Below are 6,873 nucleotides of genomic sequence, written 5' to 3'. Positions count from 1 at the left end.
CCCTGGGCAACAGCTCTGAGAACCTCACGGAGGTAAACAGCCAAACAGCCCCCCATCCATTACCCTCTGGGGCCCCTCCATAGAGCACCAGCCTGAGGCTGGCAACGCCAACAGCAAGGGAGCTTCCTCCATACGGGCCGGGCAAGTTCCAGAGACTCAGTCTACACACAATTGCCCAACACAAGCCACTAGGGGATCGCAGCTGCCAAAGTAAAAAAGGCCAGGAGCTATTAGAAAGCCTTGGCCCTCCCAGCTGACAGAAAGTAAATAGCTCACCATAGCACCTATCAACATGAAAAGGCAAAAAAATTTGATCCCGACAAGACTAACCAAGACAGTTTTGACATCTTCTACATCGTCCCCTGAGATGGAACCCGTGGAGATAGATTTAACCAATATTCCTGAAAAAGAATTCAAAACAAAAGTCATAACCATGCTGATGGACTTGCAGAGAAATATGCAAGAACTAAGGAGAGAGAATACAGAAATAAAACAAGCTCTGGAAGGACTTCAAAACAGAATGGATGAGATGCAAGAGACCATTAATGGACTAGAAAACAGAGAACAGGGACGCAGAGAAGCTGATGCAGAGAGAGATAAAAGCATCTCCAGCAAAGAAAGAATTCTAAGAGAGCTGAGTGACCAATCAAAATGGAACAATATCCGCATTATAGGGGTACCAGAAGAAGAAGAGAGAGAAAAAGGGATAGAAAGTGCCTTTGAAGAAATAATTGCTGAAAACTTTCCCAAACTAGGGGAGAAAATGGCCTCTCAGACCACAGAGGTACACAGAACTCCCATGACAAGGGATCCAAGGAGGGCAACACCAAGACACATAATAATTAAAATGGCAAAGATCAAAGACAAGGACAAAATATTAAAGGCAACCAGAGAGAAAAAAAAGTTTACCTACAAAGGAAAACCCATCAGGCTATCATCAGACTTCTCAACAGAAACCCTACAGGCCAGAAGAGAATGGCATGATATACTTAATGCAACGAAACAGAAGGGCCTCGAACCAAGACTACTGTATCCAGAATGAATATCATTTAAATATGAAGGAGGGATTAAACAATTCCCAGACAAGCAAAAGTTGAGGGAATTTGCCTCCCACAAACCACCTCTACAGGGCATCCTACAGGGACTGCTCTAGATGGGAGCACTCCTAAAAAGAGAACAGAACAAAACACCCAACATATGAAGAAGGGAGGAGGAGGAATAAGAAGGGAGAGAAATAAAGAATCATCAGACCGCGTTTATAACAGCTCAAAAAGCAAGTTAAGTTAGACAGTAAGATAGTAAAGAAGCTAACCCTGAACCTTTGGTAACCACAAACTGAAAGCCTGCAATGGCAATAAGTAAAGACCTTTCAATAATCACCCTAAATGTAAATGGACTGAATGCACCAATCAAAAGACACAGAGTAATAGAATGGATAAAAAAGCAAGACCCATCCATATGCTGCTTACAAGAAACTCACCTCAAACCCAAAGACATGCACAGACTTAAAGTCAAGGGATGGAAAAAGATATTTCATGCAAACAACAGAGAGAAGAAAGCAGGTGTTGCAATTCTGGTATCAGACAAAACAGACTTCAAAATAAAGAAAGTAACAAAAGACAAAGAAGGACATTACATAATGAAAAAGGGATCACTCCAACAAGAGGATATAACCATTATAAATATATATGCTCCCAATACAGGAGCACCAACATACCTGAAACAAATACTAACAGAATTAAAGGAGGAAACAGAATGCAATGCGTTCATTCTAGGAGACTTCAACACACCACTCACTCCAAAGGACAGATCCACCAGACAGAAAATAAGTAGGGACACAGAGGCACTGAAAAACACACTAGAACAGATGGACCTAATAGACATGTACAGAACTCTACATCCAAAAGCAACAGGATACACATTCTTCTCAAGTGCACATGGAACATTCTCCAGAATAGACCACATACTAGGCCACAAAAAGAGCCTCAGAAAATTCCAAAAGATTGAAATCCTACCAACCAACTTTCCAGACCACAAAGGCATAAAACTAGAAATAAACTGTACAAAGAAAGCAAAAAGGCTCACAAACACATGGAGGCTAAACAACACGCTCCTAAATAATCAATGGATCAATGACCAAATCAAAATGGAGATCCAGCAATATATGGAAACAAACGACAACAACAACACAAAGCCCCAACCACTGTGGGACACAGCAAAAGCAGTCTTAAGAGGAAAGTATATAGCAATCCAGGCATATTTTAAAAAGGAAGAAAAATCCGAAATGAATGGTCTAATGTCACAATTATCGAAATTGGAAAAAGAAGAACAAATGAGGCCTAAGGTCAGCAGAAGGAGGGACATAATAAAGATCACAGAAGAAATAAATAAAATTGAGAAGAATAAAACAATAGCAAAAGTCAATGAAAGCAAGAGCTGGTTCTTCAAGAAAATAAACAAAATAGATAAGCCTCTAGCCAGAGTTATTAAGAGGAAAATAGACTCAGCAGAAATCAACAGAATCAGAAATGAGAAAGAAAAAATCATGACGGACACCACAGAAATACAAAGAACTAGTAGAGAGTACTATGAAAACCTATATGATAACAAGCCGGGAAACCTAGGAGAAATGGACAACTTCCTAGAAAAATACAGCCTTCCAAGACTGACCCAGAAAGAAACAGAAAATCTAAACAGACCAATTACCAGCAACGAAATGGAAGTGGTAATCAAAAAACTACCAAAGAACAAAACCCCTGGGCCAGATGGATTCACCTCGGAGTTTTATCAGACATACAGGGAAGACATAATACCCACTCTAATTAAAGTTTTCCAAAAAATAGAAGAGGAGGGGATACTCCCAAACTCATTCCATGAACCTAACATCACCCTAATACCAAAACCAGGCAAAGACCCCACCAAAGAAGAAAACTACAGACCAATAACCCTGATGAAGGTAGATGCAAAAATACTCAACAAAATATTAGCAAACCGAATTCAAAAATACATCAAAAGGATAGTGCACCATGACCAAATGGGATTCATCCCAGGGATGCAAGGATGGTACATTCGAAAGTCCATTAACATCATCCAACACATCAAGAAAAAGAAAGACAAAAACCACATGATCATCTCCATAGATGCTGAAAAAGCATTTGACAAAGTTCAACATCCATTCATGATAAAAACTCTCCACAAAATTGGAATAGAGGGCAAGTACCTCAACATAACAAAGGACATTATATTGAACAGCAAGAAGCTGAAAGCTTTTCCTCTGAGATCGGGAACTAGACAGGGATGCCCACTCTCCCCACTGTTATTTAACATAGTACTGGAGGTCCTAGCCATAGAAATCAGGCAAAACAAAAAAATACAAGGAATCCAGATAGGTAAAGAAGAAGTTAAACTGTCACTATTTGCAGATGACATGATACTGTACATAAAAAACCATAAAGAATCCACCCCAAAAGTACTAGAACTGATGTTGGAATACAGCAAAGTTGCAGGATACAAAATCAACACAAAGAAATCTGTGGCTTACCTATACACAAACAATGAACCAACAGAAAGAGAAAGAAGGAAAACAACTCCATTCACAATTGCATCAAAAAAAATAAAATACCTAGGAATAAACCTAACCAAAGAAATAAAAGACTTATACTCTGAAAACTACAAGTCACTCTTAAGAGAAATTAAAGGGGACACTAACAGATGGAAACTTATCCCATGCTCATGGCTAGGAAGAATTAATATCGTCAAAATGGCCATCCTGCCCAAAGCAATATACAGATTTGATGCAATTCCTATGAAACTACCAGCAACATTCTTCAATGAACTGGAACAAATAATTCAAAAATTCATATGCAAACACCAAAGACCCCGAATAGCCAAAGCAATCCTGAGAAAGAAGAATAAAGTAGGGGGGATCTCCCTCCCCAACTTCAAGCTCTACTATAAAGCCATAGTAATCAACAGAATTTGTTACTGGCACAAGAACAGAGCCACAGACCAATGGAACAGACTAGAGAATCCAGACATTAACCCAGACATATATGGTCAATTAATATTTGATAAATGAGCCATGAACATACAATGGTGAAATGACAGTCTCTTCAACAGATGGTGCTGGCAAAAGGACAGCTACATGTAGGAGAATGAAACTGGATCACTGTCTAACCCCATATACAAAAGTAAACTCAAAATGGATCAAAGACCTGAATGTAAGTGATGAAAACATTAAACTCCTGGAAAAAAAACAGGCAAAAACCTCCTAGATGTAAACATGAGCGACCTCTTCTAGAACATATCTCCCAGGCAAGGAAAACAACAGCAAAAATGAACAAGTGGGACTATATTAAACTGAAAAGCTTCCGTACAGCAAGAGACACCATCAATAGAACAAAAAGGAACCCTAAAGTATGGGAGAATGTATTTGAAAATGACAGATCCGATAAAGGCTTGACGTGCAGAATATATAAAGAGCTCACATGCCTCAACAAACAATAACAAATAACCCAATTAAAAAATGGGCAAAGGAAATGAATAGACAGTTCTCAAAAAAAGAAATACAGATGCCCAACAGACACATGAAAAGATGCTCCACATCAATATTTATCAGAGAAATGCAAATTAAAACTACAATGAGGTATCACCTCACACCAGTAAGGATGGCTGCCATCCAAAAGACAAACAACAACAAATGTTGGCGAGGCTGTGGAGAAAGGGGAAACCTCCTACACTGCTGGTGGGAATGTAAGTTAGTTCAACCATTGTGGAAAGCAGTATGGAGGTTCATTAAAATGCTCAAAACAGACTTACCATTTGACCCAGGAATTGCACTCCTAGGAATTTACCCTAAGAACGCAGCAATCAAGTTTGAGAAAGACCAATGCACCCCTATGTTTATTGCAGCACTATTTACAATAGCCAAAAATTGGAAACAACCTAAATGTCCATTTGTAGATGAATGGATAAAGAAGAAGTGGTACATATACACAATGGAATACTACTCAGCCATAAGAAGAGGGCAAATCCTACTATTTGCAGCAACATGGATGGAGCTGGAGGGTATTATGGTCAGTGAAATAAGCCAAGTGGAGAAAGAGAAATACCAAATGATTTCACTCATGTGTGGACTATAAGAACAAAGGAAAAACTGAAGGAACAAAACAGCATCAGAATCACAGAACTCAAGAATGGACTAAGAGGTACCAAAGGGAAAGGGACTGGGGAGATGGGTGGGTAGGGAGGGATAAGGGGGGGAGAAGAAGGGGGTATTAAGATTAACAAGCCTGGGGGGGAAGAAAGGGGAGGGCTGTACAACACAAAGAAGGCAAGTAGTGATTCTACAACATTTTGCTATGCTAATGGACAGTGACTGTAAAGGGGTTTATAGGGGGGACCTGGTATAGGGGAGAGCCTAGTAAACATAATATTCATCATGTAAGTATAGATTTTTGATAACAAAAAAAAAGCAGTTCCTGTGTGGTGACCTCCAATGAGTTCTACACAGTGGTATAAAGGGCAGATCAAAGTGTAGGCAAAGGGTCTGTTAGGGTTTATACAGAGGATCAAAGCCTAATTTGGCTACACCGAAAATGAACTAAGATATGAAAAGAACTTCCAACATCAGCACTCTCTGGAAGACTCATACCAGAAGATGATCATCAAAAAACCCCAACAAAGATCCATGCGCTGCTACAGCTGTAGATGCACTCATCCGACCAGTTCCTAGACTTGCCATGGGAATGAAGAAGGAGATATCTAAGCTGGCCTGTGCATACACTAAAACAACAAATTTGACTGGATCTATACTGTTGGAACTCAACCAAGAATTAGGAGAAGTGCAAATTGTAGCACTCCAAAATCTTACAACTACAGACTGTCTACTGTTAAAAGGACATATGGGATGTGAACAGTCCCCAGTAATGGGTTGTTTTAATTTGTCTGATTTCTCTCAGACTGTTCAAGTTCAGTTGGACAATATCCACCATATCGTAGATAAGTTTTCACAAATGCCTAAGGTGCCTAACTGGTTTTCTTGTTTTCGCTGGAGACGGCTGGTAATTATGGGTCTGCTTTGGTTATGTAACTGTATTCCTATTATGTTAAAGTGTGTGCACAATTTAATTAGTATTTTAAAACCTATACATGCTGAAGTTACTCTACAAGAAGATATGTCAAAGAAATAATCTTCCCAAGTTTTCTTCCGCCTGCTACTTCTATAGCTTTTCTTCTTCCTTCCTAATTATAACCCTTAAATAGAATTTGTGCCTCATATCGAGTTTACCGAGTATCATAATCCTTCCAAGTGGTAAAGATACCTCAAGACAAATGCTGGGCATAGAAGCCACAGGGCATAAATATGCAAAGAAGTAAAAAGCTAACCTTTTCAAACAATAAGGCTTCTCTCTCACTTACCAACTTTACATTTCCCTGTATGGCCCTGGAAGATGACTGGTTAGCCAGAGACGGGTAAGATTCCTCAAGGGAGGAACAACCGAAGACAGGCACAGTTGCAGGGGGGTCATCAGGTGAGAAATTGGGGATCAACAGAGGTGAGGCTTAGAACCTCACCCCCCCTGTTCTGAGAGAAATCTTCTGCATACGTGGATGTTTTATTGCCCTTGTCTAGCTTGGATTAACACATAGTCTACAGGCACACACCTGATCATCTACATTTGCTCTCTTACAACACTAAACTATGTTTTCTACCTTTATCTTGTATCTACCTACCACTTCAGCATTTTATTAAAAATAGTAATAATAAAGAGAGAAATGTGGCATCCACATATAAATCAATTATAAAAATCAAATGAATATTCATATTTGAACTGATTGTTTATAGTTCATAATGCATGAGCAAAACCGAAA

Source organism: Manis pentadactyla, chromosome X (genome assembly GCF_030020395.1).
Source record: "Manis pentadactyla isolate mManPen7 chromosome X, mManPen7.hap1, whole genome shotgun sequence".
In the NCBI taxonomy this organism is placed as follows: domain Eukaryota; kingdom Metazoa; phylum Chordata; class Mammalia; order Pholidota; family Manidae; genus Manis; species Manis pentadactyla.
This window is presented reverse-complemented; position numbering follows the sequence as displayed.